Consider the following 24795-nt stretch of genomic DNA (forward strand, 5'->3'; position numbering starts at 1 on the left):
TTTTCCAGAAAGGAATGTCACATGGATCCAAAACCACACTCATATTCTCTTACACCCCCTCAGACTTTTCTTATTCATTCTCGTTCACTAACTTGCATTCGCTCTCAATCTCACACATACTCCTTCATACTTACTTCAATCAATCAATCAATCAATCAATAAAGGGTTTATAAAGTGCGCTACTCACCTGTGAGGGTCTCAAGGCGCTGGGTGGGGGGTGCAGCTCCGGGTCAGTTGAAGAGCCAGGTCTTGAGGCTCTTCCTGAAGGTGTTCAGAGTGGGGGAGCGTCAGATGTAGACTGGGAGCTTGTTCCAGGTCTTTGTTGTGATGTAGGAGGAGGCTCATCTACCTGCTCTGGTTCTGCGGATGTGTAGGGTCTCTGCCAGGGCGAGGTTAGCGGAGCGTAGGTTCCTTTTTTGGATATGTGGAAGGTATTTGAGTCTGATGATGTGAAGGGATTTGTAGGTGTGGGTGAGTAGTTTGAAGGTTACTCTCTTCTCTAAGGGGGACCAGTGGAGGTCTCGTAGATGCGGGTTCATGTGCTCGTGTCGTGGGGTTCCGAGGATGAGTCTGCCACAGTGTTCTGCATTGTTTGGAGCTTGTGTAGCAGGGTTTTGTTGATACCAGCGTAGAGGGTGTTACCGTAGTCCACTTGCACTCAGGCCTAGGTTTATTATTGCTTTGCATTGTGTTTTTGTCACTTATATGATACAAACCCACCACAAAGTGTTAAAGAGGACTTACTATCCAATGCAAACCCTGATTTGCATTGGATAGTATTCCAAATGAAAGCAAAATTGAGCTATGTGCTGCATTGTGCTATTTCGTGACATGGGAGAGTTTCATGGGTGGACTCCTCAAGGGAGGCATAACGAGGAGAAACGCTTAAAATTTCTCCTAATTTTCTTCACCTTTGTATGAGTGCTGCATTGTACAGAACACATACTGAGTGAGGTATTAACCTTAAAGCATTGCTTTTGTACTGGAGAGAACTCCATCCAGTTCAAAAGCTATGCTTCAGTAAATGTGCACCCCTTGCACTGTGGCACAAGGTTGTATGCATTGGTGCTTGAGAGGTTTTCACTGTTCCCTCCATGCAGCACGATGGATGCACCATATTTACTGTACGGCGCTACATGTCGCAAGGAGTGTCAAATGCGCCAGGAATCCTGATGTATCTGTCGGTGCAAAAGTCATGCATTGCTGGATTTGTGTCTCAAGCATGACACAGCTCCAGCAATGTATGAGGCAGGCCCATGCACATAGCAGTGCATCACTCTTATGCCTGTTTTGAGGCAGGGGTAAGGTTTTGACACAGTGGCATCATAGAAGTGGCACAGTAATATCTAATTGATTTCACTGTGCCACTCCTACAAGGCTTTATTTCATGGGAACTTCCACCCTGCATGCATTATACCAGAAGCAGGTACGATGTGGCACAAGGGTTTACAAGGTATGGCATCTGAATAGATGCTTTACCTTCTAAATATAGCGCAAAGTGGCTCATTGTTTATGCCACAGCTGCGTCACGAAAAGTGACTCAACGTGGCACAAAAGTGTCACAAGCTGCTCATAAACAAGCCCCTCTGTGCCTCATTCTCATTTACTACTTGCCGCTGGCTCTCAGGCACACATGCTCACACACCTGCTCTCACATATACACATGGTCTCCCACATAAACACTCTCTGAACCGCATGTGCACACACAACATACAAATAAAACTATTTCTACTTACCACATCTGCCACTCCATTTCTGATTAAACTAATAGTGAATATTAGAATAATATTAAATATTAGTGTAATAGAAAGCAGGCAGAAATAAAGGAATGGATAGCTGGTCTTGTGTTTTTGTCGCTGATTTCACAACCTCTGAATTCTGGAGTCGCAAAGGCAGTACCAGAGGTTGCCAAGGGCAAGCCAGTAGTCGCAGCTGTGACCCCTGGTGACCCCTACATGTCATCCATTAACATACTATCCACTTATGGTCTTCACAACTCATTTTATTGTTGCTTACTCAGTACCCTCTTGCTACTCTTTAATCTAAGCTGTTTTAAATCTCCCCAGTGCTCCCTTTATTTTTCAGTCAGTCCACCTAATTGTTCATCTGAATTTGAAACTTTTTAAGGATAACTCATGGCCACTTAAGTTCAACACCATCAAATACTGCCAGCAGCTATGAGATGTGCCACCACTTTATAACCCCCACTGTAACACCCCTTTCTGCCACAAACAACATCATTTTCACAGCACAACATAGTGTTAGTCACATCAGCCACTAAAGAGTATCCTCTTAGCTTCACACTGTCGACGGGAAAAGGTTTTTTCTCCATACATGAAACTCTGTGGAGTTGATAAAGTATGCATCAAGAAAGGAGTTAACATTTTTCCGCCTTTATTTGAGGCTCAGCTTTAGCACCTGTTTTGCACACTCAGCAGAGACAGAGGTGAGGCTGGGTAATAGCCAGGGGTGGGTATAAGGACAAGGACTTGGTCAGGGAAGGGGAAGGGAATATGATGGAAATGTGAGTACAGAGGCAACAGGGTACTTTTTCAGAACCAAAGCATTTCTTTCACAATCAATAATTATTTGTACTGGACATTATATGAATGTACCACACCTACAGTGAGTTCTAGCAAAAATATATATTTATTAAAATTTGTTTTGATTTTCTATTATCATCAAATGTGTGAACAATTTATACATAAAGTAATATTAGGGGCTGTCTAACAAAGAGAACACAATAACAAATACAAAGACAATTCAGTGGGTGACTGTGGTGACCCCAGACCTGACCTCATGCATTTTCTTTTAACATTGCTTAATCCAGGGAGATGCTGGATCCTCAGGGCATGGCACATTTGAGTCAGCATTTGTCTACCACCAACCAGAGCAGTGCCTGACCAGGGTGTGCATGAGCTGTAACAGGCCAGGGACACAATCAAGAGCATGGGGTGCTGAGCTATGACAGTTTCACTCCAGTAGTTCTGAGGGAGAACAGGTGCCAATAGCAGCAGGAAATCACTCTCAAGTGCGTGGGCCACAGACATCAAGGCACACATGCATACCTCACCTCTTGTCCCAAGTGGACAATATTCTCCATGGGCTGTCAAGCTTGTATCTTGGTGTATGCGGCACCAGAAAAATTGTACCTCAATCCCCGAATTCCAACTTTGCATTGCATGTCTTTAGTCCAAAAATGAATATTCTTCTAACAACCCAACCACATATGTTCATCCAATTAATAACTTAGGGCCCATTTACAAGCCCCTGTGTGCCGCCAGAAGGTCACTTTAATTGAGGTTCCAGTGGTGCACAGTGCAATGCCATTTTCTGCAAGGTCACATAGAGCCACCCTGCATGGCTGTTCATGGCCTTGTAGATATGATGTGAGGCAATGCAGCGCAAGTCACTGCGTTGCCTCACACTGCGATAGGGAGGCATGCCATGGGTGTTCCCATCTAACACCCATGGCATTTGAAACATTCCAAGATTCCAAGATTTACAAAGGATCTGTAAACCAGGAAAGGCATCAAAAGTGTGCTCCACCGCTGGGGGAGGAGTTTGCGCAGCGCAACAAAGAGAAATTATTTTATTTCTCCTAGTTTTTTCCTCTTTCTATGTGTGCTGCATTCAACAGCACACATAAAAGGTAAAAATCACCTCCATTGATTGTTTTTGTGTGAGAAGGTGTCCCTTCCTGCACAAAAACAATCATTCCCAAACATACAGAAACTCTAGCACCATGCTGGGTGCCTCCATTGGAGCATAGCAGTCAATTGTGCACCAGAACTGGGGAAGCAGGCTGGAATGCACCATATCTCATAGATACAACACATTTCTCCCCTTTTCTTTTGAGGTAGGGCAGCACAGCCAGAAGGCTTGGAGCTCTGCCCCACTATAGAAGCTTGTAAATGAGGCCCTCGGTACGTTAGCATGACAATGTGAATTGCTATACTTGGGCGCTTATCTACCACCGGCGGTACATTCCTTTTCCCAAATTAAAAGTGGCAAACGGGCGGTATAGGGGGCTTGTTAATAATCCCTGGGAGCCTTATGAGGCCCCTTGCACCATCGAAACGTCACTTTTTGTGACGTTCCGTGGTGCAGAAGCCTGCGTGATATTTATCAGGCAGCACTTTTTTGGCTTAAAGCTGCCTGATAAATATCAGTCCCTGAAACGCAGTGTTCTGCGTTAAAGGGGCGTGCAAAGGGTGTTGCTGGGGGCGTTTCCAGCAACATCATTGGCCTTTTGACACTGCCCCAAATTTACGAGAAATTGGAAATCTGAGGCAGTGCCAAAAGGCGTAAGGGAGGAGCAGCGGGGAGAAATATCTTTATTTCTCCTCGTTTTTCCTTTTTCTATGTGTGCTACATTCTGCAGCACACATAGAAAGAGGAAAAACCTCATGATTATTTTTGTACAGAAACGTTTGTACAAAAATAATCTTCCCCGCAATGCAGGCACAATGGTGCAAAGGTGCCTGCGTTGTGGCGCAAGCAGCCCATTGTGCGCCGGCGCAGGGGAAAAGGACAGGAATGCGCTGTCTCTTATAGATATGGCGCATTCCTGCCTTTTGCCGTAGGGAAGTGCAGCAGGAATGAGGCCCTTGATGTTTCCCACATCTAAGTCAGGCTTGCACATCCTAAAGCTCTGTGACTCGACCCAATAGATCTTTGCATTGAGACATTTTACTCATGCACCAAGAACGCTGCTTTCTCGACTGTACGAAGTTCGGGGCATATTACCAACAACTAGCGATAATTTTTGTCTCTAACTTGTTTAGAGACAAAAATTATCGCCGCACATCGGCGTTTTTTATCGCAGATAAACCTCGCTATTAGCAAGGTTTATCGCAAATGCGATAAAAAACGGCCGAAATGCATGAATATCGCTGAAAAGTCAGCGATATTCATGCATTATCGAGCAAATGCTCTTAGCCAAGTTATCCACCTACCATTGGATAACATGGCTAAGAACTGCTCAGGGCAGGTGTTAGCTTTTGGAGATATTCCCGCTTAGCGCGAATATCTCCAAAAGTTGGTAATAGGAGATAGCGATGTTAGTGACTGTTTTCAGTCTCTAACATCTTGGCACGCCCACTTTGCATCTCATTAGTGATAAATATCACTGACATGCAAAGTGGGGCACAAGATGGTCGCTATCTCCTACTAGCTGTCGCTAACTGGTGTTAGCGACAGCTTGGTAATAGGGAGATAATTTTATCTCCGCTTTCTTGGCTTTTAAAGCCAAAAAAGCGGCGATAAACCCCCTTGATAATATGCCCCTTCGTTCCGATGATGCAGCTGAAATGTGAGCGGTTCTGCCTCATACACTAAGAAGTGACTAAAAGTGGCAGGAGCTATGGATGATAACGGAACTGCACCATTCTGTCAATAGTTTAAGAAGCAACGTCATCCTTTAGTATCCTCTGGAAAACTAATTTAAACAGTGCAAGAACGGGAAGATCGGATTGACCTGCCAAGACTCTTCTATAAGAAAATTAATATTGTATGTTTTCCTGCGCTTCTGTATAATGCTTAATCTCTTTCATGTAACTCGAATTGGAATTGTGTGAATCCTTTCCATGGAGGGGTTTCCATTACAAGTCTCGGGGTCACTTTACCAAGTGAAGAGCAGTTCCCTGCGTTCCGTTATTGCATCATCTTTCACCTGACAAAGTGAAGATGGGCTACTATGTCCACATTCTTTCAACAGTTTTAATAAACAGAAATACTTTGTCTGGGATTAGAGATTTGAAGATGTTGCATGACGTGAGACAATAATAAAAGAAGAGTAAAACTAATTTGCTGTGGAGCATATTTCACAGACGTATACATTTGAGAAATAACTTCGTCTTACTTGCCTCCCACATCGCACGAGAGAAGCAGTGGCATCTTGAAATATATATCCTTGTTTTCATCTCTGCCTCTCGTAGCATGCCAAGCTTTGCTACTCTTTATAAGTTATAAAAAAAAGTGTTCCAATACACAAAACAGAGAGAGGCATCTTTTTTTCTTTTCAACATTAATTATAATCAATATTATTTATTGATGGTATTTTTATTTTTTCATCATCATCGTCAACATTAGCCTTATAAATTATCATTGCTAAGGTTTTAGAACAGCATAAAGCTCCTTCAAAGTATGACAAATAAGTATTCATTCTTGTTCGTGGTCGTCACTTGCATGATATAAATCATAGTAAAAAAAAATCAACTGTCATTTTTTTAGTAACTTAATTAGTTTAAAAAAAATAAAATATTTAGTATACCAAATTAACTCTTCAAAAAAGAAACATTTAAAAAAAAGATCTGGAGGACATCATTTCAAACAGATATAACAAAGTAATAAACAGCGTATGGTAACGCGTATTAATCTAATCCCCAAGGTCTTCTCTTCCAATTTAGCATATTTTGTATGGACCTGTATTTTGTCTTCTGTAGTTCCTCTCTTATTAACAGTAATAATATAAACCTTTCCCATTTCCCAGATACGGAAGGGAGCAAGCACTTCAAAGAGAATTTTGAGAATAGGGACGAAATGCTGGGGCAAACAAATAATTCCAAAAACGAGCCGATAGTCTGTAACCCCTTGAAAATGGAAATCAGAAGGAAATGAAGCTCTTGAAATGAGGATTACGTTTTGTGGCGATTTACAGGGCACATATAGTCAATTTAAAATCAACACGTTTCACTCCTCAAGAAAATAGAAAAAGAAAAAAATCCATATGCTACAGAAAAATAAACAAGGAGAGCCAGAAATGGAAATAGAACATTAGTCAGTGACAGTAGCCATAGGAAAAGCATTTTTTTGTAGCACGCATGGAAAGAGGTAAATTGCCTCTAAATATTGTTTTGGTGCAGGAAGGTGTCCCTTCCTGAAAAAAACATTCATGCCTGTAACAGGGACAAGCTTTCACCATGGCTCAAGGATCCCTATATTGGTGCTAGGCAGCTCACAGTTCACCAGTGCAGGGAGAGTGGTGAAATTCTTCATATTTTTGTAAATATGCAGCATTTCTGCTCTCTCTCTTTCAAGCAATGTACCGCAGAAACTTTGCTTGCTGCCATGCTTTGCGTGAAATATTAGTAAATATGCTCGTCTGTATATTTGACATAGTGTTTATAGAATAAACCTAAATGTATACATGTTAATGTATTATTAAAATGCTGTATTATCACCCACATTTGGCTGGTCATTCACATTTTTGTTGCAACTGTAGTGATTGTGCAGCACCGTACATAGACAAGCTCTACACCAGCTCCCTTGAGCCAGGCCTTGACCTGTCAACCACATCTTTCTGAATCAATCAATCCATCAATCAGGGAAGTTTAAAGCGCACTACTCACCTGTGAGGGTCTCAAGGCACTGGTGGGGGGAGGGTGGGAGGAGCAGCTCCGGTCAGCCAAAGAGCCAGGTCTTGAGGGTCTTCCTAAAGATGTGCACGGTTGAGGCGCATCTGATGTTGATTGGCAGCTCATTCCAGGTCTTGGAAGGGATGTAGGAGAAGGTTCTTCCCCCGTTCTTTCTCTGCAGATGCGCGGGGGTTCAGCGAGGTCAGCGTACCGGAGGTTCCTTTTGGGTACATGGAAGGAGTATCTTTAATGGAGATATTGGAGTCCGGCATTGTGGGGGCATTGGTAGGCATGGTTGAGTAGCTTGAAACTCATTCTTTTCTTGACGGGGAGCCGGTGGAAGTTACGCAGGTGCTAGCTGATGTTTTCATGTCAAGGGATGGCGAGGACAAGTCTGGCTGCAGTGTTCTGTATGATCTGGAGTTTGTGGAGCACACACTTATTGATCCTGGCATAGAGGGTGTTTCCATAGTCCAGTCTGCTGGTTATGAGTGTGTTCTGAAGAGTCTAGAAGGTGCGGGGAACGGGATTTTGATATCAATTTATGAGTATGATAAATTTAATAAAGAATCCCATTCGTCTGTTTTGGACCGCTTTTATCTGTCATTGAGGAAAGGACCACCCCCGCATTGGTTAGACAAACCCCATTAACTGACGCCACTCTGAAGAACCACTTACAACTGATGATAGTTTCAAGAGTTTATATAAAGATTAATTTGAATTGCGATACAATCCACTCAGGATAAAATCTCAAAGTATACAAAATACAAAATCAGTTAAAATCTCAGTTGCTTTAAGCTTCGGTGTGAAGTGGTTTCTTCTGCGTCATCTGCAGTAAGACAAAAACAATCATCAAGTTAATCTGTCCCTACTCTATGCTATGTGACGACCCTACTTCGCAAGTTCTTCACTAAAAAGGTGTCAGCAGTTTGTCTCCCTAAGAAGTCAAACTCTCTTTAGCCTCTAAAGGAAATCTTAAGTTTCAGAAGCAGTACCCTATCTGCCTACCCATCTGCTCTCTAAGGGTCCTCGGCCTACTGCTCCCTTGCGCTATGATGTCTCAGCGCATCTGCTCAAGGCATCTACCCTCGCCCTTGCTCTGAGCAATTCGCCCTTCTCTGATTGCCCTCTCCTGTTTGCCAATTGCTACCTCCTCCCCGGGGTGCTGTCCCTAAAATACACAATCACCGTGTGAGTGGAACGCCCCTTGACGCCCACCACAGACTTCCCCCGATGATGTCAACTTCCTGCTTCTTCCATTGGTCCACTCTTCACGTCGTCCGTTAAGTTGACCCTTCTCCTTTGGATGTCATCTTCATCATTTCATCGTTGACATTTATTGATTCTTTCAGATCAGGTAACATAGAAACTTAGACAAGGCCTTAACTCCATATCTCTTAACTTGACCCTGCTAGGTCCTGTGAATGGTCTTGACAAAACATAGTCCACCTAAAAAGTGTCTCTCCTCACGTTCGAGCAATAAGCTCCGTCCGGCATTGTCACCTTAAATCTAACAAGTGCTAGACTTCTCGGCTCTCATGTCCACATCAAGCTATTTACGACCTTCACAAGACCACTAAATTACATTTCATGTGACTATGCTCCTTTGAGCTCTTGGTCAGTCAGGTTAGAAACACAAATGACCTAAACTCTCCCAGTATTCCTACAAAAAACCTTTACACAGCATAACCTTTGGCATACATTTCTATTCGTATTTTTAGCAAAGCCCTAGTTATACTTAAACATTCTACATCAAATATGTGAAATATATTGAATACGACTACATAGAACATAACTTATGCATTTTCCTTGTTTACATCTTTATGTGAGTTCTCTTATACTTTTATCCACGTTTACATCTTTTCACATTATTTTCTCGCCGCTTCTCCCAATGTAAAGTTACACATTTAAAGTTACACACGTACACAAATTCTCCTGTGCACGCTCTACATTTCATAAGCATTTATACACATTTCTATACAATTGCCCTTCATGTATACGGGGTTTCTAAACTTAATGCATTTCATCATGCGAATACATTTACATTTCCTATAACAGGTTATCACATTCATTGGCCCTTATGCTGCAGTTGCCAACTTTTCATTACGATATGCATTTCATTCCTACATTTATAACATATAAGTCTAAATATGGCTACTATATACTTTTCGTTCAAATTGCGCTCTCTCAGTTCCCCCCTTTGATGACTTTTAGGAGTCATCACTAAAAGCAATTTGAATACTTAGTTTATACTGAACTAGTTACATCTGTTCCTCTTTTTATCGATTCAAGCGTTCTCAGACTTTTATATTGTTGGTCTTGTAAAACAGCTAGTCTCCTTTCTTGGTCTCTCATCGATCTTTGTAACTTGTTCGACCTATACCATTTATACAATTTTACTAATCCTAATAATATAATTATGCAAATTACTACTATTAATACAGGCTTTAAAATGTACCAGACTATACCCTTGCCTATATTAGCAAACCAACTTCCAACCTTGCCTACTCCATTTCCTACTTTTTCCCAAACATTTATTTTTGATAAATCTTCAATTTCTTGATGAATCTGTGTAATGTTTCTGATAACCTTCTCAAGTGGTTTTGAATTATCAGGAATATAAGTACAACATTCCTGAACTTTCAAAGCCTTACAAACTCCGCCTTCTTTTGCTAATATTACATCTAAAGCAAGTCGGTTCTGTAATACCATTGCTCTAATCGACTGCATTTCACCTTCTACTAACATTAAAGATCTTGCAGTGCTGGCAGACAATCTATCCACGACTGTCGCTAACCTTCTAATCTTAACATCGTTAAGAATCAAACCTAACAATGGAAACATCGCTCCAAATACATCTCCTACTACTTCTGCATCTCCTACTTCCCTTTTCGTTCTCCTCGAAGCCTTTCCTTCTATTATCGCCAAATCCTTTGCATGATATATTTTGGGGAAGACAATTGCCAAGTAACACGAACCATACCAATTATCTGGAAGTTTTACGTAGGCATTTCTCCCACATACAAAATATACATTCGGAATAGCTTGCATCCCTTTCATAAAATCCTTTGTGTAGTACTCTAACCTAAAAGAGTGCTCACAACTAACTTCACCTACAAATTCACTCTCATAATACGTTTTGCTTCGAGTTAAACATAACTTTCCTTTCTGCGTCCTATCCAATGCGATTGGACCATTACTACCTTTCTTTTTATGTGCCTTCTCTTCTTCCGTCCAGTCTATTTTCCATTGTCCTGACATTTTTAGAATCTTCTGCCGTCTGCATCGATCATCTACTTGTGCTATAAACCTTTTCTCTACTTCTGATACTTTGCAAGTCAGATTATTTCTACGTGCATATGATGTATCTAGCGTATCCCAAGGAAGAAAGAACTTAGCTAGTCTATCTTCCTTTTTGTAATAGTCCCACTTATTCATTTGCTTATAATTCGGAACTTCAGGCAGTACCGAATCATAATTTGAAAAGTAGTACTCAAATCCTTCTCTACCATAAAATATACTAAGCAGTAAACTACATGTGATCCCATAAGTCAATGGGAGATGGTGATACCTAATGCCTTCGTCTACAGAAGCCGGCAATTGCATACAAACGTAGCAATCTTTGGCCTCCATGGCATCGATATATTCATACAATAACTTTGCATATGCATTTGACCTAAAGTTTCCCTGTGACTCATCTATGTGTAATCTACGAGCTTCATCTGCAAGTAACGCTTTTTCCCGTGTAACAGTGCTCTCCTCCTTCTTTCCCATAAGAGTGGGTTTCAAAGTCGTTACAATTTTTACATTCGCTATTCTTTTATCGTTTTCATGGCCTGTCATGTAAGATATCGTTACTACTATGATTATGAGAAATATCACTATTGCTATAAGTGTACCTACTATACATCTAGTTTTCCTGTTTGGGTTGCCGTTCTCCATGTTATCAAAACAGCGTCCCCCGTTCTCCTGCGAAAGTTCTCTTTCCAGTCTTTGGTTACTTGTTTACGTTCACAGTCTTTAAAGTGCTTTTTATTAACAGGTATCTTTTTCACCACAATGTCTTTTCTCTTCTTAGCAGCAGACAACCCTAGCCCTTCTCCTTCCTCTAAATGTAATCCCTAATTTTATTCTTCTTTCCACTCGGCGCTAGGTTATCTTCTTCTTTATAGCTTATATACAAAAAGGTCTTTTATGCATCAACAATTATTGTCGGACCTGCAGCTTTCACAACAATAATTAACAGTTCAAAACGAATAACTTTTTCTTCTTCTTCTGTCATTTGCTGACCAACTGTTGGAAATTGTAGTCTTTTTAACACCAAATCTTGGATTTTACTCAAACGTGGGGGTCGGGGAAGTGTGAAAGTCAGTAACCCCTCAGTCTCAAGCCCAGGCGCCAACATCCATATCTCCACTGTCACGACTGGGTCGAGAGTGGTTACCTTCACACTCTTCACTCTCCCAGATTTCTGTCCCCAATACATCTGCTAGATAAGTCCACTCTGGGGTGGCGTACCTTCTGCAGGGCACACGTACCCTTCTTGATCTTCGTGGACTCTCAGTTCCTGAATCTGTCGTTTCTTCCTCCTGATCCGACTCTTCAGCGATCGGGACAAGAGTTCTTTCTTGCTTTCCTTCTGAATTTGGCCTTTTTCTTCTTTCCGGCCAAACGGCTTTGTCGTTTCCCGTCTTCCTGCTCCTTGTTCCAGGACCCGTCTCTTGGTCACTCTCAGTTTGTTCAGTTTCCGATTCAGTCTCCCAGTTACTGTCTTCTCCTGAGACGGCTTCGGTCTCGCTAGTGTCCTGACCTTCGTCGTCCTGTTCCAACACAGTTTCAGCTTCTTCGATCACCTCCACAGCTTGGCTTTCCCCCTCTATGGCTTCTCCGCTTCCCGCCGGATTCTCATCCGAGAGAGGAGCTGTGTCTTCTGGAGGTGTTTGCACTCTTCGGGTGTGTGAGGCATGTATCCAGTTTGGCAGCCCTCCACACTTCACTGCAGTATTCGTTACAAGTATGACTTGAAACGGTCCTCGCCAACGCACGTCTAAGCAGTTCTTCCTGACGTGTTTCTTCACCAGGACCCAGTCTCCTGGACTCAGGTCATGGCACAAATCTTGTATTGACGGAACCTCTGCAGCCTGGACCTGGAGGGACACAGAATTTACGGCATCAGATAGTCCCTTGCAGTAGTCCAAAATCAAATCGTCTGTGATGTTCACTAGCGCTGCAGTTGGAACCGATGGCAACCTCATAGCTCTCCCCATTAGCACTTCATGTGGAGAGAGGCCTGTTCTTCTATCTGGTGTGCTACGTATGCTCATGAGAACTACTGGAAGTGCGTCTGGCCAACTCAGGGATGTCGATGAACAAACTTTAGCCAGTCTGGACTTGATAGTGCTGTTAATTTGCTCTACGATCCCTGAAGCTTCTGGTCGATAGCTGCAGTGTAACTTCTGATCGATGTTTAAAGCTGAACACAGCATCTTTACCACTTCGCTATTGAAATGAGTTCCTCTGTCCGATTCCAAAGAGGATGGCACCCCAAACCTCGGTATCAACTCTCTAAGTAACAATTTTGCTACTGTAAGTGTATCGCACCTACGTGTAGGGTAAGCCTCAACCCATCTAGAAAATATGCAAACAATCACTAGCACGTATCTAAGTCTGTTGCATGGAGGCATTTCTATGAAGTCAATCTGCATCCTATTGAAAGGCCCCCCAGACCTTCCTATGTGACTCAAGGTAACTGGTGTTCTCTTACCCACATTTAGTTGCTGACAGATCGTACATCGCTGACACACTGCTTCTGCCGCTACTCTAAATTTAGGGTTAAACCACGTTTGCCTGAATACTCTCACCATAGCATCTCTTCCTATGTGAGCTGATCCATGCAATTTTCTTGCCATTGGACTAATGAGTTCATTTGGTAATACTGCCCTTCCGTCGGCAGACACCCAAAAATTCATCTCACTTTTCTCGCACCCAGCTGTTTCCCAGCCCTTTTTCTCCTCATCTGGTGCATTTCCCTGTACTGCTCTCAATTCGTCCCATGTATCTACGGTATCTAATAACATGGTCAATTCAGTCATTTCCTGGATTCCCCCCACTTTTGCATCAGTGTGAGAATATCCCTGCTCTGCGCAGTAACGCGCTACCTCATCGGCATATTTATTTCCTAATGATACAAAATCCGTATTCTTTGTATGAGCTACACATTTGACCACAGCTATGGCCATTGGTTTTTGCAAAGCCTCTAACAAGAGTTTCACAAATTCTCCATTCCTAATCGGAGAACCCGAGGAGGTCATGTAACCTCTTTGAGACCACAACTGCCCGTAATCATGAACTACGCCAAATCCATACTGACTATCGGTGTATATAGTGACTCGAAGTCTGTCGCCTGCTAGGCAAGCACGAGTCAAAGCCACAATTTCAGCTACCTGTGCTGAGTGTACTCCTTCCAGGCAAGCGGCTTCTATAACTCTGGTAATCGTGCATACTGCATAAGCTGCTCTCAGCTGACCGACATCGTTTCTTACGCATGAACCATCAACGAAGAAAATTTCGTCTGGGTCAGTCAATGGCTCATCTACGATATCAGGTCTCGGTTTGGTACATAGTTCAGTCACATCAAGGCAGTCATGTTCTGTACAGTTTTCATCTTCCACTTCATTCGGAAGTGGCATCAAGGTTGCAGGATTCAAGACAGAGCATCTTTTTAGGGTCACATTCTCGGCAGCCAATATGACCTGCTCGTAGCGTGTGAGCCTGCTATTCGTCAGATGCTGAGTCTTCGTCCTTGTCATTAACAGTTCTACAGAATGTGGTACATACACTTCTAACGGATGACCCATGACTACGCTCTCAGATCGTTCAATGCTGACACCCGTTGCAGCTACGGATTTCAGACATCCGGGCAACGCTGCGGCTACTGGATCTAATGTAGCCGAAAAGTACGCCACTGGCCTGCGCGCATCTCCGTGGACCTGTGCTAATACCGCTAAAGCGCATCCCTCTCTCTCGCAGCAGTAAAGCAAAAAAGGTTTAGTGTAATCTGGCATTCCTAGAGCCGGGGCACGACATAAGTCCTCCCTCAGCTGCAAAAATGCCATCAAACAATCTTTGTCCCATGGTACCGGATCACTTACTCCTTTGTGCGTCAGTTGTAATAAAGGTTTGGCCTTCAGTGAAAAGTTTGCTATCCACTGTCGACAATAACCAACCATGCCTAGAAACATCCTGACTTCTCTTTGTGTTGTAGGCGCGTTCATTTTCATAATCGCCTCAATTCTGTCTGGAGACACCTTCCGCTTTCCCTTCTCAATCCTGTGGCCCAAGTATTGCACCTCAGTCTTACAATATTGCAACTTACTTGGAGACACCTTGTGTCCGTTCTCAGCCAAGTGATTTAACAAGGTGATGGTGTCTTCTCTGCAAGCTTCCTCAGTTTCTGACGCAACTAGGAGGTCGTCTATGTACTGGACCAGAACTGAATTCTTGGGCAGTACTAGACTCTCAAGATTTCGTTTCAATAACTGGTTAAAGATCGACGGGCTTTCTGTATACCCCTGAGGGATACGACACCATGTTAAGACGCGATCTTCCAGCTTGAAAGCGAAAAGATATTGGCTCTCTTCATCCAACGGTATCGAAAAGAAAGCCTGACACAAATCTATCACTGTGAACCATTCAGCTTGGAACGGTATCTGAAACAATATCACTGATGGATTCGGTACCACTGGACAACACGAGACAACAATGTTATTAATCTTTCGAAGATCCTGTACTATTCTGTATTTTCCACTAGGTTTCTGCAAACCCATGATCGGGGAGTTACATGGACTTCCCACGATCTCCTTCAGTATTCCCTGCTTAATCATGGATTCGATCACGGGCTTTATTCCTGCGATCGTCTCCGGTGTCAACTTGTATTGTGGTGTTCTTGGATACTCAGCATTGAGTCTTACCAAGATTTTTACCGGTTCTACTCCTTTGATCAATCCTATTTCTTCCCCAGTAAAATCCCACACCTCGGCTGACACTTTCTCCCTCAAGTCCTGTGGAAGCTCCTCCACGGTTAAGGTAGGATAAAGTTCCACGCATTCCCTTGAATTTACAACTTTAAAATCAGCGTCCTCATCATTGGTCTGCACTTCTACTCCTTCTGGTGTGCAATGTATCGTGCAATTCAGTTTGCACAGCAGATCTCTCCCTAATAAGCACACGGGACTAGAATCGCAGATCACGAACTGATGTTCGTCACTGTAATTCCCTATCCTCACCGACACTGGTTCGGTCAAGGGATTTGTCATCCTTTTGTTCGCAACTCCTACCACCTGTACCGTTTCTCCTGACATTGGCAGACCCGGGACTACCGCAGATCTCAACGTAGATCGAGTGGCCCCTGTATCCACCAAAAAGGTTGTAGGACATCCCGCTATTTCAGCCTCTACGTATGGTCCTCTCTGATCTATTTCCAAGGCGGCTCCTAGAGTACAGTCTTCGTCCCTACTAGCCCGCTGCCCTGTAAGAGGATCAACGTAGTAACATTCCTCTCCCCCTACAAACAATGGCATCTGTCGGTAGGTTTTTCCTCCATTCGTAATGCGAGGTGGTTGAGGAAACGGGGCTCGAGGAGTCTGAGTCCCCCCTTTGACAAACTTGCCCTTCGGGACTGTGGCTCCCTTAACCACGTTGTTCTGAACCTCTTCCTCCTCCTGCTCTAATTCCCCTGTCTCAACGTTGTAAGGACACTCGCGTCGCCAGTGTCCCACCTCGTTACACTGATGGCATCTTGTCTTCTTTTTCAGCGTCTCGATATCCATTCTCGGTCTCGGTCTTTCTTCCTCGTCTCTGCTCTGATTATTCTGTTTCTTTGCCTGCGTCCCTGTTCCCTGCTGTCGCTGTTTATCCTTTCCAGCAGCTTGCATTTGCACTAACATTAGCTTTTCTTTAAGCTTCTTCGCCTTCGAGTCTATCTCGTCACTACAATACCTTGCATACCTCAGAATCTCGTCTAAAGGTTTGTTCTGCCAACAGATCAGATGCTGTTGGATCATTAGGCATATTTCTGGTCTTAATCCTAAGACAAACTTTGAAACAAACTGTCCTATGTCCTTGGGATCCATCACATCTAACCCGCTGTATTGCTTGAATGCTTTCAGCAACCTCTCGTAAAACTCATGCACTGTCTCTTTCGGCTCTTGGGTAGTCCGATCTATCTTTACCCAGTCTATGTCTTGCACCGGCACTTTCTCTTTTAGCCACGTTATTACCCTCTCGTACTTTTCCATGACTCTATGAGATGGACCATTCGTCCGGGCTTCTCTCGTTGGCTCACAAGTGGGCCAATCAACACTAAGCTTGCACGCTGTCCATAAGTCTCCGGGTACTACGATGTCGAACAATGTGTTCAAATCGACCCACAGTACCTTTGAGATCTTCACGAATCTTTCTACCTGCTTATACCATTCGACAGGATTATCTCTAAGCTTTGGGAAGGAATTGGTGAATGCCGCCAAATCCCCCCTAGTCCAGGGCACATGGACGTAGCTTCCATTCGCGACCTCTCGCAAAGGGAAGGCTTCCATTCGCATCAAATCTGTGTCCTGGGAACCCTCAAGTACACTCCGTCTAACGGAGCCCTTTCTGGACCATCTTTCCTCCCATCTATCTAGATCTCTCCATATTCTGATACTTACGATCAATTCCCTTATGTGTACTTTCAGCGCGATCGTTCTACGGTCATCCAAATCCTGATCCGTGCATGTTAGCCTATGGTTGCTCTGTAAAGCCCTAGTACGTGACAGGTCTACCATGTACCTGTTTGCTAAATTAGATAAGTTCTCATGAACTGACCTCGCTCTTCGAGTAATATCTTTGGATAGGAACAGTATCTCAGCTGGTGTATATGAGTTTAATCTCTCTAGTGGTACTGTACCATCAATCAATTCATCCAGATCTGCCTTCAAACTCATCACATCAAGCCGTTTTGCTTTTATTTCAGCTTTCAGCATCTCAGTTCTATGTTCTTCCCTCATATCCCTCTCACCTCCACTATGCGCCCTACGCCTGAGCACAGGTGAGTTATGAGGAGCTCTGCTTCCTCCTCTTCGTTCCCACCCTTCGAGATCCCAAGCCTTTCCATCTCCACGTGGGGTATGGTGGAATAACGCTCCGTCCCCCAACCCTACATTCCGATTTCTAAGCTCGGTTTCTCCAGATGTGAGATAGGATCCACCGTTCGATTCTAACCCATTATAACTTGTTTTTTGTCTGGTGTCACTTAATAGACGATAGGGTCCGTCACGGCCCTCCATGTTCCCGTGATCTCTTTCGTGATCACCGGAAGAATGACGAGACGTTTCGCGACATCCTATGTTTTCGTGACTCTGTCCACTATCTCCGGATGTATGTCGAGACGCTTCGCGACTCTCCATATTTCCGTGACTCCAATGTCTTGCATTCTCACCTGGGGCATGGTGTGTGCACCTGAAGGTATTCCGGTACTCCTGTGTCCTATGTTCCCCTTCACTAAAGGTGACACGAGGCACTTCGCCACACCCTGCACTTCTGTCTTCGCACATTTGCCTATTGCTGCTCTCAGTAGGATAGGTATCTCTTCTGCTCTCTTGGCTTCTTCCCTCCCACTCGGCGCTGCTTTCGCCAGCTCCACAATGAGAGAGAATCCTGTTATCCTGTTCTCTCCACTCGGATCCTGTTTCTAAACTTTTATTCCGAGCTTCTTCGACAGCGTCCCATTCTCTCAGGTACTCCCTTAGTTCCTTATAGGTTTTCGGTTTAGGACCCCTCAAATCCATTGACCCTCTTCGACCTCGCTGTTCTACTCTGGGACCCGTTGCGGAATCAAATGGGGTACTCCGACTTATTGGTGCTCGCATCTGCCTGTGGGAATTCATTGTGGCATTCCCATTGTCCTCTTCTGCTCTTTCATTATCCCACCGTGCCTGTTCATCCTGCTGGACCCCTTCCGGGTTATAGATTGACACAATAGGACCTATGGTGACCGGAACCTGCAAAGCGTCCGGCATCTGGTATGACCTAGCGCATTGCGTCTCTGGCACGTTCTGGACCACAAGTCTTCCCACTACTCTCTGTTCCGGACTAGTTTGGGGTATCTCTACGGTCTTAGTAGCGTCCCACTCTGATACCGGGATCGACTTATACTCTCCCCACCTAGTTCCGTCTACTTGCGGTAATATGGGACTTGCAAGTTCCCCACTGTATGGAGGTGGTCTGTCTGTCAATAGCCTCTCTAGCAGTTCCTCCTCTGTCTCGCTTTCCTCATCCTCCTGTTCTAGAGGTTTCTTTTCTCCCGTAGCCTCTATCATGGTGAACAATTTGTCCGCTTCTATCTTTTGCACCCTCCATTTCTTGGCTTCATCGTCCCATTTAGCATTCTGCATTGCCTTTACCGATCTTCTCACTCTTTCTTGTCGCCTCTTTACGCCCCTTTCGTGTGCTGTTCTAAACCACACACCAAGAGCTTCAAATTGTGTTGGCCTCGGTAGAGGTCTCATTGAAAGCATCGTCGCCTTCAGTTGGTTCAAAACTTCTAATTTAAACGTTCCGAATCTTGGGAACGCCAGCTCTTTTTGCCCTTCAGTTAGCCTATGCCACTCAGAAATCCACAGTATTGAATGTAAGCCTACATTTACTGCCATATGATATGCTGGTGTGCCTTCTGGTGGAGCGTCTTCTCCGGCATATAAATTTCTCCTTTTCTTTTTAAAGATTTTCCCTAAACCCTTAAAACACTTCATTTTGCTTGATAACAACCACCAGTCCCTGTGCGACTCTCGCTAATCAGCCTATCCCAGCACGGTTCTACGCTGACGTCACTTGTATCTTCTTCAGCAGCTTCCCTCGTCTCTCAACTCGTTTCACGATTTCACATGCGTTTTCATTCATACATTGAAAAATGACTACTTCCGTCCAAGCGATCACTTTTCTCTGACTGTACGGCCACAGTCTAACTGTAATTGCTACCTCAACTGGCACAGCGTCTTTCCTCTTACGGTCGGACACTTGCCTCAACTGATAGGTTACTTACGCACAGTAGACGTACGACCAGCGTTCGCTACTCATTCACTCACACATACGCTCCCCCTATCATCGGTCTGTCGGGAAATCAATGGTACCTCATGACCCCCTTTCAATGGTAGACAAATTACTCTAGGTGTTCGATACACCCGAACCACTTAAGTCCTCTGGACATAAGATTTCATCCAGTTGCGCGCGCTCACAACCTTCCCTCAATCACACTACAGGCATACAACTCCGCTTGACATTACAACACAAGGACAACATAAAACACCGCAATCTTACAACGCATGACCCTTATACTCACTCTCGACCGATTCTGCTGCTTTTCTCTCGACGCACCATCAGCACCGTCTTCGGCTGCGATTCTTCTTCTGGTCGACGATGACTAGGGACCTTGGGGTAAACTAACCTGGCCTAGGTCGTCTTCCTCAAGAAGATAACCATCCTCTGCTACCAACTGCGGGGAACGGGATTTTGATATCAATTTATGAGTATGATAAATTTAATAAAGAATCCCATTCGTCTGTTTTGGACCGCTTTTATCTGTCATTGAGGAAAGGACCACCCCCGCATTGGTTAGACAAACCCCATTAACTGACGCCACTCTGAAGAACCACTTACAACTGATGATAGTTTCAAGAGTTTATATAAAGATTAATTTGAATTGCGATACAATCCACTCAGGATAAAATCTCAAAGTATACAAAATACAAAATCAGTTAAAATCTCAGTTGCTTTAAGCTTCGGTGTGAAGTGGTTTCTTCTGCGTCATCTGCAGTAAGACAAAAACAATCATCAAGTTAATCTGTCCCTACTCTATGCTATGTGACGACCCTACTTCGCAAGTTCTTCACTAAAAAGGTGTCAGCAGTTTGTCTCCCTAAGAAGTCAAACTCTCTTTAGCCTCTAAAGGAAATCTTAAGTTTCAGAAGCAGTACCCTATCTGCCTACCCATCTGCTCTCTAAGGGTCCTCGGCCTACTGCTCCCTTGCGCTATGATGTCTCAGCGCATCTGCTCAAGGCATCTACCCTCGCCCTTGCTCTGAGCAATTCGCCCTTCTCTGATTGCCCTCTCCTGTTTGCCAATTGCTACCTCCTCCCCGGGGTGCTGTCCCTAAAATACACAATCACCGTGTGAGTGGAACGCCCCTTGACGCCCACCACAGACTTCCCCCGATGATGTCAACTTCCTGCTTCTTCCATTGGTCCACTCTTCACGTCGTCCGTTAAGTTGACCCTTCTCCTTTGGATGTCATCTTCATCATTTCATCGTTGACATTTATTGATTCTTTCAGATCAGGTAACATAGAAACTTAGACAAGGCCTTAACTCCATATCTCTTAACTTGACCCTGCTAGGTCCTGTGAATGGTCTTGACAAAACATAGTCCACCTAAAAAGTGTCTCTCCTCACGTTCGAGCAATAAGCTCCGTCCGGCATTGTCACCTTAAATCTAACAAGTGCTAGACTTCTCGGCTCTCATGTCCACATCAAGCTATTTACGACCTTCACAAGACCACTAAATTACATTTCATGTGACTATGCTCCTTTGAGCTCTTGGTCAGTCAGGTTAGAAACACAAATGACCTAAACTCTCCCAGTATTCCTACAAAAAACCTTTACACAGCATAACCTTTGGCATACATTTCTATTCGTATTTTTAGCAAAGCCCTAGTTATACTTAAACATTCTACATCAAATATGTGAAATATATTGAATACGACTACATAGAACATAACTTATGCATTTTCCTTGTTTACATCTTTATGTGAGTTCTCTTATACTTTTATCCACGTTTACATCTTTTCACATTATTTTCTCGCCGCTTCTCCCAATGTAAAGTTACACATTTAAAGTTACACACGTACACAAATTCTCCTGTGCACGCTCTACATTTCATAAGCATTTATACACATTTCTATACAATTGCCCTTCATGTATACGGGGTTTCTAAACTTAATGCATTTCATCATGCGAATACATTTACATTTCCTATAACAGGTTATCACATTCATTGGCCCTTATGCTGCAGTTGCCAACTTTTCATTACGATATGCATTTCATTCCTACATTTATAACATATAAGTCTAAATATGGCTACTATATACTTTTCGTTCAAATTGCGCTCTCTCAAAGGCATAGTGAGGTTAATATTCCACACCAGATTTAGTATCTAGAACAGTATCTTCATAATAAACGTGCTTTGCTATAGAGTTTCAGGTTCAAAAGATATTACACATGTGACCATTAGAACCATAATGAGTGTTCCATGCTCCTTTGTGCTTTAAATTGGGAAGTGGTCAATGATGGGCTTTTGCTGAAGATAATTGGACAGTTGTTCATTCGTTGTGACATCTCCACTTAGTCAAGTGGTATAATTACTGATGAGAAGTTAAACGTGACAAACATGATTAACGTCCTTAATATGGGTCACCTAGTAAAACTGGATGGCATTATTAATAATGAGTAGTAGCAGCACTCCATTATTAGGATGTTATGAAATGTGTACCAGGAATTGAATATAACAATCAATACCTAGTATTACTAGTGCAATTATAGCATATTTGTCTTGATCTACAGGTCCTTTTCTAGACATATATTCCGCTCAACTTTAATGTGATCAGAAAAACAATTTGTATAACTGAATGCTGCATTCTGCCTGGCATTACAGTGAAGTAAAACTTGTAATCATATAGGGAGTTATTTGCACAGAACAAGCAGACATACCACTCCACACAGTTCATAACGAAGCCCAAAGTGCACGAGAGGGAAGTTGCTCATTTTTTATCAGGCTTCTCCAACGAGTAGCTCGTGAGCTACTGGTAATTCTCCAGCTACCAGTAAGTAGCTCTCCTGTTTGCACCCCAGCCTACTAAATCGGAAGCTTTTGCTTGGCTGAACTAACATATGAAAAATAAAATTGAGAGTTTGTATTCAAGACGAAAATGTTTATATTTTCAGAACTCATAAGCTCATGTTTGGAGAAAAATGGCTTGATTTGTGAAATATTTTAAAGTTGATATTTGAGTGATAAATCATGCGGCACTGGGCAGTAATATTATAAATATCATAACCTTGGTGCCAGGGACATTGTGTTATGCATTAAATATTTAAATGTATTTGAAACTGAAATACACTTTTCACACTGCTAGTGGCCACTATTGTAATCTTGTGTGGCGCGGTCACCAGCACAGCACTAATAATATTAGTGACTCCTTATATTTTTGATTGAACATAAGTAGCTCTTGTTCCAGGAAAGGTTGGAGATCCCTGCTTTATACTATCATGATGTGACCATTGGTCCACAAAAATAGAAATAGGTCCTGCACTATGTTGAAACATTGATATTGTACAGAACACCTTCTGTAGTTTACAGACTTCAGTTTGGCACCCACGAAAAGACAATCACACACAGACGTTAATGTGTGAGTAAATCTGCTGCTATGGTTGGGGAATGTGGCAAGAAATGCCCTGGAGGGTTTTTTAACACAAACGTTTGTTATTTTCACGAATTCTTTTCCAGTCCATTTTATCCTTGAAAATGGTTGCTCATGTACGGTTATTAAGGGCATTGGCAAATCTTTTTCCATTGTAAGAAGTGAGAGGAAACAAACTCATAATCACTGGGTGCACAGGGAAAGTTGTTCTCCATGGGTGAAAATATTTTCCCAGTAGAAAAAGAAAGGACACACTTAAAAGTGTATATGCACTTGTATTCACGTGCATAACATTCGGAAAAATCTATAAACATAAAAAAGTTTGTTGAATTTTAAGCAGTCAGAAATCTGCACCTATGCAAGGTCAGAAATCTCCATGTGCTTTTTAAAGAAAGTGGCACTATATTTTGTATTGGACTCATTATCTACAAAGTAATGTGTAATTTATCTTTTCCCTTTCTTTCCCTTGAGTGCCTTTCAGATATGGTGACATCAAGAACACAATGAAGATTTTAGAACAAGATTCATTGGCATATGAAGAATGCTTTCACAGGCAAAGGAACCTGATTTAAATCCTCTTCGTTATTTAAATACATGCTCACCACATCTGAGAGCTGTCTCAATCTTTTTATAAGTGGATTTGCCTCCCCTTATTAGAAGATAATTAATTTCCCAAGTTGGTTCATAGGGAGTCATGCATTATGCAGGTTACAAATGAGTTGCATTAACCTTAATGAGCACTGTTTCTACTGCCTAATTAGAAAAAGCCCAGCATTATTATTCAGAAGTACATTATTGCATTATAAATCATACTTTTACAACACATTAGTTTCATAAACACGTCCAAAGATATAATTTTAGCAATAAACACTAAAAAAAGAAGAAAGGAATGTAGAAAAAATCTTACGTGAATGTATCATTAAATAAAGTACCACTAGCAGGCCCTGGGATTAAAAGGTAATTGCTTCTTTTAATAGGGTATGCAGCTTTTGTATTGCATTAAGTGAATATTAGTGTGGATGCAAATGTTATCAAACACCCCTCTCATCAAACATCTGCCATTTGTATTTCATTTTTAACAAGTTATAAAGTCATTTCTATAAGGGTTAAAATGATTAGTCTCAAAACTAGAGAGTTCGCCAGAATAGTACATCAGCGGGGGTGGCGTGGCCAACATGGCGCCAGAAGCAGTCATCTTTATATGAGGCTCTGCTCCGCTCTGGGCCCATAGATCATCATTCTGCTACTCAACACCCCAACGAGTCCCCCAAACAAAAGAGAGACCCTTCCCTGAAACTGCTGATGAGCAAGAAGTGTCCAGATCAACCCCTGGAGAAGCTGGCAAGGCTGTGGATGGCCGGTTTGGTGAGCTCGGGTGCGAGTCCCAACCCGTGCCCGCACTAAGATAGCGACTGGGAGATGAAGCACTTGGAGCCTGAGTGGTGATGGGAGTGCAGCCGCTACCCCATAAATGTTGCTCGTCCAAAGAGCCCATCCGGGGGCCTGGGGTGCAGACTGTTTTGCCACCCCATGCAGTCCACTGGTGCTGAAAGAGGTGGCGCCGGTAAGCTGCAGAGATCAGGCCAAGAGTGGCCATACTGAGAAGGACTACGTGTCAGCACCAGCAGTGGTCCACATGGAGATCCGGCACCTCCCTCACAGTGTGTGCGGTGAAGAGGCGGTCTGCCACCAGAGCCCGTATCAAGTCCAGACACAGCTGGCATGTCAACTGCCTCAGCAGGGAGTGCCCTGACCGGGGTGAAATACCGGGAACCCGGAGTGAAATCTGCATCAACACCTTGTGCAGCATAGCATCATTAGAGCGGACAGTGCAGGCTGGCAGCCGCTGGTAGGAGATCTGTACGGCAGCATTAAAAGAAGGCTGCACCTGTGATGTGTGCATATGGAGACCCCGATGGGTCCGAAATAGC

This window comes from Lissotriton vulgaris, chromosome 5 (genome assembly GCF_964263255.1).
Source record: "Lissotriton vulgaris chromosome 5, aLisVul1.2, whole genome shotgun sequence".
Classification (NCBI taxonomy): Eukaryota; Metazoa; Chordata; class Amphibia; order Caudata; family Salamandridae; genus Lissotriton; species Lissotriton vulgaris.